The following is a 13126-nucleotide window of genomic DNA, read 5'->3' on the forward strand; positions in this document are numbered from 1 at the left end:
ATATACTTTTTCTCTTATACTCCTAGCATTACAACAGTAACAATCAAGTCTATCCTTTTCTACTACTTCTGTACTAACTTACCACACTAAATTTTTCATTTTGTCTTATTCTTTTCGTGTTAAGTTTTCTCTGGCCCTCACCACTGTTTAGTTTTAGTTTAAAACCTCCCTTATAGCTAATAGTCTTAGAAAACAAGCCAGCTGCTACAATATTTAAATGTAAACCACCCATTCCTAAAGCTCCTTCTTCCGATGAACTTGATCGATACAAGTCCAGTCGGTCTGCTCATCCTTACAGTTTACTTACTAAAACCTAAACCTAACATTTAACCCTAGTAACCTACTTATAACTTCATTTACACAGTTAATTCTTGGTTATATTCTCCACCTGTTCTCCCACACAGCATAATCTAATTATTTTGTCCTCATTTACCAACAGATTATTCTAACCATATATCTTGTTGATAAATCACCTACAACTTCCATATCCTTCTCTGATCCTTTTGTTTTCATTTTCTCCAACAGTTCATATGCAGAATCCAAATTCTGAAATTTGTTTGTCAACATAATAGGTTCATAACAAGTAAATTCATTATTTTTCACTCTAATACTAATAGCACTCTTTCTATCATCCTGAAAGTCACTGTCATATGATATATCCCTTTCATATAAATAAATTATTCACCCTCTGACTACTGCTTCCATTTCCCATAATCTACAATTCTTTTCATTACCTCTAACTTCTCCAAAATTCTACATAAAACTCGTATACCTGCGCCACTAATTTTCTTTAGTACGTAGCGACCTGGCATATCTTGGTGCTTAAGGTACTTGGCTCGTACTCTTGAGCGGCTAAAATGGGATTTACCGACTTTATAACGTCCTTTTGAATGAAAGAATACACACTAGTAAGGATGAAAGAGCGAGCATGTTATGTAACGGGTGGATTCGAACTCCCAATTCTTTGTTAATATTTATCCAATTTTTTCTTTTAATGTCTTGTGGGAAAACACTCATTAAAAAAATGAATAACATATATGTATTGTTTCCTGCATATTTTCTACGACTGTGATTGGACATCCACTAAGTAGAATTCAACAATAACTTGCAAGTAACGACGTCAATACTGATTATACAAAAGAGTATCTTAGCAACGTTAAACATAGAGAAAAGAATTTCGGAAAGGTAGTGAAGAAAAAGAAACCTAAAAAATATTGATATTTCGTCTTATAAAAAGAGAAGTAAGATATTATAATGGAATTAACATTAAAAATTATTATATTTGCTGTCAAAACCCAACCCAAATGTATGAAAAATTTATTTTATCTCTTAAAAATGTGAAAAACCTGTACTATTATATCCAGAAACGAAATAATACAGCAGTTCCTTTACACAACTTGTTTCCAACCGAAAACCCCTCAGTCACTGCTTCTGTTAATTACGATTGGAGAGGCTAAAGCGATACAATTGTATCTGTAGGAAATAAAATCATAATATAAAACTAATACAAATGTCCTTTTAATTTGGGTTGTACGAGTTCTTGATAGGGGCCATTTCCAATGTAATACTGTATACTAGAAAGAAAATTTATGGAAATGAAACCAGCAAGAAATCGTTGTACTGATTCATGATGAGGAAAAACCCACTTGACAAAAATGTATTCTAAAGTGGGCTGGTATTGGTATTAACTGTTTGTTTGGGAATTTCGCACAAAGCTACTCGAGGGCTATCTGTGCTAGCCGTCCCTAATTTAGCAGTGTAAGACTAGAGGGAAGGCAGCTAGCCATCACCACCCACCGCCAACTCTTGGGCTACTCTTTACCAACGAATAGTGGGATTGACCGTCACATTATACACCCCACGGCTGGGAGGGCGAGCATGTTTAGCGCGACGCGGGCGCGAACCCGCGACCCTCGGATTACGAGTCGCACGCCTTACGCGCTCGGCCATGATTGGTATTAACACTAACTGAAATGAAGTACAGTTTGAGTTCCTCTTCCCCCCAAAGTATGTTATGGGTTACTGAATTATGTGAACATGAATAAAAGTGTTGTATCTCTTCGCTTCAAGACAAACAAACACAGCTATTTTATAACAGAAGTTCGAAGTTACTTCTGTTTACATGTTTTCATAATTTTTAGACATGGTTTCTAGTCTTTTGTGTTAATTTGGGTGAAAATATTCAAATTAATCAATAATGTTGACCGTGAGTATAAAGCATATATAAGTTTGTTTTTGTTTTTGAATTTCGCGCAAAGCTACTCGAGGGCTATCTGCGCTAGCCGTCCCTAATTTTGCAGTGTTATACTACAGGGAAGGCAGCTAGTTATCACCACCTGCAACCAACTCTTGGGCTACTCTTTTACCAACGAATAGTGGGATTAACCGCCACCTTATAACGCCCTCATGGCTGGGAGAGCGAGCATGTTTGGTGCAACCGAGATTCGAACCCGCGACCCTCGAATTACGAGTCGAACGTTTTAACACACTTGGCCGTGCCGGGCCAAGTTACTCTATTGGAATGTTTTTCATAATTCTTAGACATAGTTTCTAGTCTTTTGTATTAATTTGGGTGAAAATATTCAAATTGATCAAAGATGTTGACCGTAGATATAAAGCAGACATGAGACTGATAAATGTTATTCAGTGGCGGTGTGATTTAAAGATTCCAACTCAATACATTTAACTAACTGATCATTTAGATTTGTAAACATTACTTGTGATTTAAAAGTAAATTTATACTTAAACAGAAAAAAAGGGAGAATTTTACCTATCGTCATAGAAACTTCCTGTGCAAACACAAATAAAATACCTTAAATATTTCCATGAAGATGGTTATGTTGATACTTTTTACAATTTTATTTAATTTTTTATTTAGTTTATTTGGCACCACAAGATAACATCAACTGCCCTTGTGGATACATGTTAAGAGAAATCATGCCTGTAAGTTGTGAATATGGATATATTTTGTTTGTATTCAGTTCATCTTTTCATATAAAAATTTGACAGACATAATCTGTTTGGTAGAAATATGTCTTTATAATAATTTAATGAGAAAACTCTAGATAAACTAAAAATACATTTGATATCTTCCCAACTTTAAAGCTCTGACTGAAACGAAGTGTTTTTGCTGGTTTATTTTAGTATATTTCACACGAGACGGAAATTAAAACACGACTACGAATATGAATTTCTTTACACAGAGACACAAAGCAACTTGGAATAGATCTAAAGAATATGTTTTATTATAATATGCGAAGTAAGCAGTATATGCAATGAGATTCTTGTGAATTTCAGTAAGAACGAAAATATTACAACAAGAAAACACCTATACTAATTACATCATGACATAAAAGACCACAAGTTACGCAAAATTTCTTCGGGTCTTACAAATTACTATACGTGGTAGAAATGCTAGGTGTTGTTTAATGTCTAGTGTTGGTGTTCACTGATTGATGGCCCCATGTTCGAGCACAATGTATCGCTGAATACGTTTCATACTTTTAACTGAAGGTTGTTTTAACTACCTTAATCATGATTGTTATTCAGTTAAAAATAGTTACGTAAGAGTGGTAACTATTGCTAATAGTTATCTGCATCTATTTGACAATTGTAAATAAAGAACGGCTCTGTTTGAAACTTAGGAAGGACTTGAACTGGATTTTATACCTTCTGTCATATAATGTGCCATTTCTTCAGCTTTTGTTTATGAGACATTATTTCGGATGTTTTAACAGCTCTCTGTTAAGAAAAGTTATTATTATTATTACCACCATCGTCAGTATCTGTTGTTGTGAGGGCACTACTTCGAACACTTCCATGCCTGTTTTCTCTTCACTTATTACAGAAGTTAAGGCTCTATGTGCTATTAAATAGTTTTATCACCATTATTTTTCATCATCCTCCTTTTGCTCTTGTATTCAGCGTTTCGTTGCATCGTATTTCAGAACAAATGTACGTATTTTATGCCATAAACGCAAACGAAACATTAATATAAACGTTAATAAGTGCATTGTGGGAAATACAACATGTCAAACTCTTGTTTACTATTTTACCAATGTATAGAGGGTCGAACGCCCTCATTACCTGGCCGTTTCTACATTACAAGTTTTGTTGGACCAAGTTGTTAACGCATTTTCTTTCCGATTATCACAAAATAAAATCAGATGTAAATTTGTATTGAACGTGAATTATATTAATAAATTTCATTTTCGCTAAAAATAATATTAACATTTTAATAACTGTGGTTCTGTTTTTCATACTTACCGAAGGAACCTTAAACGTTAAAAATGTGTTTTCCTCACAACAAAACCACATCGGGTTATCTGTTGAGTCCACCGGGAAGATTTGAGAACGCACGTTATCGTCTTGTAAGTCTGAATGCTTCCCGCTGTACCAGCGGCAGACTGTAGATATGGTACATCATTATTGATTTATAAGAAAAACAGATTAATATTTACATTAAATGTTGCAATGAAAAACTATTAATAACTCTTTGAATAATATTTCACTAACGATTTTGTTTTGTTTGTTTGTTTTGGAATTTCGCACAAAGCTACTCGAGGGCTATTTGTGCTAGCCGTCCCTAATTTAGCAGTGTAAGACTAGAGGGAAGGCAGCTAGTCATCACCACCCACCGCCAACTCTTGGGCTACTCTTTTACCAACGAATAGTGGGATTGACCGTCACATTATACACCCCCATGGCTTCACTAACGAATAGTAGGATTGTATTCATCGTCCCATTATACACCCCCACGGCTTCACTAACGAATAGTAGGATTGGATTCATCGTCCCATTATAACGCCCCCACGCCTTAAAGGTCAAGAATATTTAGTGTAACGCAGATTCGAACCTGCTATCTTCAGATTACAAGGCGGGTGCCTTAACCACCTAGTTAAACCGCGCCATTTTACCACGACTCTGCCATAAGAACAAAACATATAAATACCGTTTTCTGAAGTAAACAAACAATCTGAAGTAAATACATATGCTGGCCAAATGTACACACATCATACAGTCTATATATAAACTATTTATTAAAAAATAACTACTTAGTATATTTTCCTTTTAAAATTAATATGTTATTCTAATTGTACTTTTGTTGTTATAATAAAAATACAATTTGTTTGTGATATAATTTTAAACTTTAACTTACTTTTTCATATCTATAAGTCTCAGTAACTTTTCACAGTTCCTGGTGGCTGTACTCAACCAGTTTCTTCTGCTCCCTCACTACTAGCTATTTAAAAAGGAGACAAACGTTAATTAAATGATTGATATTTTGAAATTAAGAACAAATTTACACAACTGGTTATCTTTGCTTTGCTCACAACGGATATCGAAGATTCTCAGTGTAACTATTTCTTGAAAAACGAAACTTAAGAAACCGGTAAAACAAGGAAATTAAAATTATATATTCCAGTATTTTGGTATTCATATCCACAAGAAAATCATTTCGATATTTTGGATATTACTCCCAGAGGCAAGCGGTAAATATACGGGCTTACAAAGTTAGAAATCTGGTTTCGATACCTGTCATAGACAGAACGCAGAGAGCTATTTATATAGCTTTATCTTAACTTTATGGAGAGACAGAAATTTGGTTAAATATATATATTTGTTTCACTAGGATAAGAAAAAAAGAATACCTAGGATCAAGCCTAAAAGCTTGAATAATACTCAGGAAAGCTCCAAAGAAAAAGGTAAAATATCTCTATTTTTTGATTGTCTAACATTAAAAGTACCAGCAAAGTCTTTCAAAATTTGTGAAACGTTTTTCTAAAATATTTATTTTATCATATAGTAGACCCAAGAACAAAACCGCCTCTACCTCCCACTTATCAAATTTACACCAATTGCAGAACTGCAATACAAGCATCGAAAGTATGAAATTAAAAAAAACCAACCTAAGTTCAGTTACTTCTCTTCGCCAGAACAACCACAAAAAATTTCTCAAGCAATTTCAATTCAAAATCGGAGAAAAGAAATCTGCAAAGAAAATATTTCATATCAATATATTTATTTCAACACATGAATTTCCACTTTCTAAAACTGAACTTCTCGTTCCTTTTCAAGCACTAAACAAAGTCAGATGTCTTAGTAAAAAACTAAACAGTTGGTTTATCTTTACGAAAGCAAACTGAATCTGAGTTTCGTTTCAAACTTTCAAATAATCAACCTACATGCCGCAATAGTGGCAATAATTATATATTTTGTACAAATTGTGTGCAACTTCCAGTATCATATCCATCAGGATGTAACAATTCAAATAGTAGTCTCAAGCAATTTATCGGAGAACAATTGTTACATTAACATTTACCTTTTGACTGCTACGTCTAAAATATTTAAAGATCCGGTGTAATAGTTTTAGAAGCAAAGCAGCATTATCATCGGTTAACAATAATTTTCAAAACTTAATTATTGAAGTAGAAGAAAAAAGTCACATTTAATTTAATTGAAAACTCAATATAAACACGGCATATTCATCTGATAAAAGCGACTAATCATGTACAAGTAGTAAATAAACATCTTCAACTCTTTTCTTGTCAGAGCAAATAAAGACCTCATGAGCCTAATATTTAAAGCCATAGTTATAGAGAACCACGAGAAAAATTCTGGACATTAGAAAACTAACACATATCTTATATTCTGTATACCTAACCATGTTTTTACCAAACGAAAGTTAGTTAAAAAGGATCAAAATGTAGAAAGGAAACCATATTTATTACAAGCCAAACACATTGAAGACAAAGGAAAATCTTGTTCATCATCTCGTCGCGATCTAACAGCTAGGTTTCTTTCGTAAGCTTGGAAACAAATCAACATATTTTGGACTGTGTTTTAAATGATAATGAGCTATTGTCACCTCATGATAGAATATAAAATAATCTGACAACTGGAATAGACTACACACAGACAAAATAGTACAAAAAAAAGAATCTCACATCACAGCCAATCAGTTCTTCAAACTTAGTGGAATCGCTAATTTACAACCAACACCACAATTGGGTAAGGAAGGATTAAAAAAGTGAAATCATTTATTGACCCCACATTGACCTTTATAGTTTCCATTCAATAACTTTTTCTGTTTTGTTTATCTCTACTAAATATCAAAAACTTTCAGCAGATATCAGGGGCCATTTTGGAAAAAATATTGAATTTTTAACAAAATGTTTTCAATAATTATTTAATACTATTAATCATTATTAATACTAGCATGATCTGGTATTCAAAAAACTGGACAGAGGTAGATGATGGGGATGGACCAGTTTGTTTTGGATATTGATAAGAATAGGATGGTAGCTAACATGGAATGATGTCAGGGCCAATAGACAGCTGAGTGAATCAGTATAGATAGTACAATTCGCATGTTGCACAATTCATTTAAATAAATATTTATCTTCTCTCATACAAGTCACTTTTGTGTAAATATACTATGACAAATTAATTATTTGTAAGTATTGCTTCTATTCCAGTGACTTTGCCCTGCAGAAAAAATCACTAAAGAAGAGGATTCAGGACGGCCTTAAAAGGGTGTTTAGTCGTAAGCATCAAGCAGGAAAGAATAAGAAGAATAACAGATCCTCTCGACCAGACAGAGTCCTGGTGTCACGACTCGTAAGTTCTAGGTTTTTATGAATTAACTAGGATACCGTATTTTCATACTACATATACTCAACGTAATGTATAGCTTTACAAAAAAAGTCTGACTGAACTTATCGCTTCTTACGGCCCTCTCAGAAACATACATTTCTTACTACACATATCCATGTAATCGTTTTTCACAGTGTACAGTTTAGCCGAAGGATAAACACTAAAGCTTTTGTGATAAGTGGCTTTGTGGACAACGTTGTGTGCCTTTTGCCTATTTTTTCTCATACGAGTGAAAGCTATACTGACTATTTAACTCTATTTTACCTGAGACTAAATGTCTAGAGGGTGAATAACTTGAACATCCAATTGACATTTAGTAGGCGTTTTTTTTTTTTTTGTATGAGACTCTCTTACATTTCAGCACGAATATTCTCTGGTTGAAAACTGAGAGTTCTTAATTTTCCAACTCTCCTGGAAAGTCTCTCAGTAGCTTGATACCGATATTTTCAATTGATGGATATTCTATGCTCACAAGGGCTAAATGGCACGTCAGAATCACTTAACATTCCTAATTCTAAACAACTGACCAACTACTCATTGCCATAAGAAACTTTAGCCATCTGTTATAGACCCGAATAATGGGACTGACTGTCATTAATATAACGCGAGCACAACCGAAATTACGGGCTGTATTTAGCTGCATTGTGGCTCGAATATTAGACACTGAGAAACGCAACCCTGCATACTGAATATCAGCTACTGCTGGCTCGTCCAAGTAGAATATAATAATTATAAATTAATGTTATATTTTAATCTCTGAAAGGATCTGTTTGAAGGAAGAGTGATGTGAAAAATGCAACAGATTTTAACATGTCCTTTGGGTAATCGACAATTTCTAATTTGAAATACGTTTTATATTAAACTTTAACTTGTATTGACTTTGTATATCATACAGCTTCGTCAGACTTCTTTGAACAACCATATCGTAGTTTCTTTTTTGTATATTTCTTACTATCATCCGCGTGGCATGACAGTAATTGTATGTCTCACCTTTTTAATCTATGCATGTATAAAAGGGAAACAACAATCTGTGCTTTAACAACATTTTTTTCTCTCCAAAACACACTCTAGTAGCAATGATAATGAAGAAAGCAAAATGGATAGCTCACCCATTGTGGATATGGATAGCTCACCCATTGTGGAAATGGATAGCTCACCCATTGTGGATTACACGACTGGTCGTGTTATTCAATTTCTAGAGAATGAAAAACGTGTTGTAGAGATAGTAAAGTCCAAGAATAAACCTTACGGATTTTGTCTTGCTAAAAAGATATTAAAGAACAGTAATAGTAAGCAGTCTCTTGTTTGTATCAGAATAGCGTTTCTTTTATTATTATTATTAGAGTAAAAGATGACCTGGAGAGATCACCCATTTTAATCATTTACACCACTTTATGGTAGTGTGTTGTCTGTCTATAACTTAGTTACTAGACACTAAAATGTTGTCACTTAAGAAACGCTTAACACTGCAATTTGTACTGCCGTGACGTTAGTGAATCGTGCGTATGCCACGAATCACGAAAATAATAATACAATCTGTAGGATACAACACAGCATGAAGTATGAACTTGAACAGCAAGAAATAAAAATATTTGTTACTATTCATTTTGACAGGGATTCGAACTCGCAACCCTCGGATTACGATTTGAATGTATTAACCACCGGGCCAAATCGGGCTCAAAACTACTGAAGTGAAATTTTAAAACGTTAAGATAAAACTGTTTCAGTTACGATGCAAAACCTGCTAAACTAAATAATTAAATTCAAAATACAATAACAACAACTTCTACACTAGGTAAATCCTGACTTTAATAACTACATCATATCGACCTTTAATACGACATCATCATCATCAGTTCAAAACTGTTGTTATTGTAATTTTAAATTAACCGTCACGTTATTTTCTGCCGGATTATACCATGGTAATTTTGTTTCCCCTGTAATTAATTAATTTAAAATAATAAATTGAACACATAATCCTATTATCTTTCTTTAGATTTGCACTCGGCCCGGCATGGCCAAGCGTGTTAAGGCGTGCGACTCGGAATCTGACACTTTAAATTAGGAACGTCGAGCATAGATAGCCCTCGTGAAGCTTTGTGCGAATTTCAAATACAAGCAAACTTTATTGGCTTTACACTTTGCGCTTAATATGGTTTAAAAATAAAGTTTGTAAAACAGTTAGGGTGAGCATAGTGCAGATAGACCTTTGTTAAGATTAAACGCGCACACACACAGATTCACTCCGAATTGTCGTAACAGATTGATTATTGTATGGCTTAGCATATTCTTCACTCAATGCCATCTATGGAATAACTGCACATAGCAGTTCCAGGTTTTAAACTTATTAATAAGATAGAAGTTAATTACTCAATAAAACCGTTGTCCTTTTCAGCCTACTCCAGAGCAACATCCTGCCCATTTAACAGTTTCAATAGGTAAAACAATTGTTCGATATGACCTAATATGTTGTCTTTCCTCCTGAAGAACAAGAACAAGTCCATAATTTGAGGGCTAAGTAATGTAATAAATATACGAATTGAGCACAGTCAATAAGGACCAATTTGCTCAGAGCACTTTGTATTACCAACAGTTTTATAACAGAGTCTAGAAAAAATTGCGTTATCATGCCTACACAGTTGTGAGTCGCTATTCCATGTGTCTTTCATTGATTTGTGTTTACTTTAAGGAATGTTTTTGTTGTGGAAAGAAAAGAGGAAGGTTTTAAATTATTAACGCGATCTAAATATTCAAACATTTTCTTTCCTTTTACGGACAATATGTTTTCAAGTTATTTTGTATTCGTGTCTTACCTCACTAACATTGTTGAACAAAGCAAGTTAGCAATTCATAGACGAATTTTAGTAAAGAAGATTGACGCACTAAATAGCAAAAATTACTACAAAGTGTACATATATGTATATATTTATTGTTTTAATAGTTTCAGGAGTTTTCGTTACTCGTATAAAAAATTACGAAACATTGATTTCGCTCACTGGGATCCTTGATCCCGGTGACGAAATTTTAGAAATAGATGGCATTAGTGTTAGCCAAAAACACATCATAGATATCCAAAATATGATAATAAATACCAAGAAAATACGCTTCACAACCCTGTCTCTTTTGAATTTGGAAAGAGAAATGAATACATGCAAAGAAGATGAAATGGGTTTCTCATTGTAAATAATAATTTGTGTATTTATATATGTTATGTTTCTTGTTTAAAATTGTAAAATAATAAATTAAGAAAAGTTTAAATTGTATTGTTTATTGTATTAAATATATTTAAAAATTTTGTATTGGATTTTATTGTTCAAATGATGAAACAACACCAACAGAATTCAAGACAGACTTGCTACAGAGGAATCACTCCAGAAAGAGATATAATTTTATGAACAAAGCTTCACTGAATATAATCAATATATAATTAATACAATCAGTTTAAATCACTAATTTATCAGTTAATTAACTTTTCTTACCATTCAATTAAATCATCCTGAAAAAGGATGATACTGTAGAATAATTGAAAAGAACTCTTAGATATTAAATTAACTCAATAATAATTTTCGATAACATGATTACAATAAAATAATCTGGGAATATTTCTTTTCAACAATTTATTAATTTTCTCACAACGTAGATTGTGCAGTATGACCTACACATATTGACACTCTATTCACATAGTATTTTCGAAAAACATTAGTCAATCTCGGTTGTGTCATCTTCTAAACCAAATTAGAATAATTTAAAAATAATTAAAGCCAGTCGTTATCATTCATGCACTTTTCAAGCTTTTTATCTAAACTCTCATGTACTGCTTTTTCAACGTCTGAAGATAACCCATTCCAAAAGCCAACCAAACTCTTAAATAATTAAAACTGCCTAAGCTGAAGATGATTCCTACCAGTCCATAAGTTATACCTGTGTCCCCTAGTTCTACTATTTTCGTTGACAAATATGGAAAAAAAACAAACGATTATGCATGAGAATCTCCACGTATGACAAAACAATATTTTCTTTTCTTTTAGTGTGCTTTAAAAAAGTCCGTACTCTTAATTTTTTAAATCTGCAATCAATCTTTTCTCACATATCCTTTCTCATATTTTCATTTCTTGTTTCAACAACTTTTTAATCTTATGAATCTCGTTTCATACCAGTCAATTCAAATTTCTTAAATTTATGATGATTTTAATAAATCTTATATCTTAAACTGTTTGTGAGTCAACCTGTTTATTGTTTCCTTGTAGCTACCCTTTTCATTCTATAAGGAATATGTTTATCTTGAATATTGAAGAATTTACCTTTAAAGAGTTTATACATGTGATCAGTGTCGCTATAGAACTCAGTTGACCAATTCAGAACAATTATTCTTGTTGCATCCTTTCAATTTTTATTTTAAATTATGACCCAAATATCGTTGTTATTTATCTCTATTTGCAACAGAATATTTCACCTGATAGAGCACTTATCATACGCATCCATACGTTCTCCAATTTCCATAATCATTTCTGTATTTGAAGTTAAGAATAAATTTAACATAGCATTGTTTCAATAGGTTCCTTGACTAATTGCTTATGAAGCTCAACAGTTTCCAAAAGCATTTCTTCCTCATGGTTTGACTTTAATATTTCCCAATATATATGTTCCATCATGGTTTCATTGAGAGCTGAAATCTTAATCTGATTGTAAAGATTCTCACTTATTTCATCAGTACTATTGTGGTTTTTAAGAAATTCCCACTAAAAGGCCTTTCCTTTTATATCCAATAATAACAACCAAAATGAATTTTATCTTCATACTAATATCCTTAATTTGACCATATATTACTATTAGGCATATCTTTTAAAAAATGCACTTTATTGATGAATGAGTCATATGCAACAGACATGTCGAAATTGAAGTGGTTTAAATATTATTGTTATACATTATTCTAATTTTTGAAAGTTTTCATGGGAGTAGATATAGTATTATAAATATAATATGTTTAACATTTATTTCTGACGATAAGTACATTAATATAATCTCTCATTGCCAGCTTGATGCATAAGTTAATTCACCCATGATTTGTGACAGACGTTTATAATCAACAAGAAGTTGAATAAACTATCATTACATGTAAAGCCATAACTTGAGATTAATACAATTTTAACTTCTTAATAATTTTACTGTAAATGTTTACTGAAGGTTATCTTTTATACCACGTAATGCTTTCTGTTAAAATTTTACAATGAACGATTCATTTGAATTTCTTTGTTGGATTTAATATTTGGGAAACATAACAGGAGTTCATCTACAAGATGGTGATGGTGATTCCACAATTATGGCTATTGGCGGGAGGAAAGGTATTCATGTTCTATTTAAACTATGTTAATGACAACACTCGGAGATAATCCAGGTAACAACTTTCCAAACTCATACACGCAATACAACAAGTCCTCATTCATCAATGTTCTGTTGTCTAATTATTTAG

General features: G+C 32.7%; 1 protein-coding gene and 1 long non-coding RNA gene across 2 annotated transcripts in view; one reads left to right on the plus strand and one right to left on the minus strand.

Moving 5' to 3' along the window:
- LOC143242697 (RNA polymerase II-associated factor 1 homolog) overlaps positions 1 to 13126 on the minus strand; it is a 61417-nt gene that overhangs the window by 8833 nt on the left and 39458 nt on the right. The window lies entirely within an intron of this gene.
- Positions 2797 to 7620, plus strand: LOC143242699 (uncharacterized). The gene is made up of 3 exons (XR_013023150.1): positions 2797 to 2943; positions 5633 to 5705; positions 7479 to 7620. It is a non-coding gene; the product is annotated as an uncharacterized LOC143242699 (long non-coding RNA).

The sequence above is a fragment of the Tachypleus tridentatus genome, unplaced genomic scaffold, assembly GCF_004210375.1.
Source record: "Tachypleus tridentatus isolate NWPU-2018 unplaced genomic scaffold, ASM421037v1 Hic_cluster_2, whole genome shotgun sequence".
In the NCBI taxonomy this organism is placed as follows: Eukaryota; Metazoa; Arthropoda; class Merostomata; order Xiphosura; family Limulidae; genus Tachypleus; species Tachypleus tridentatus.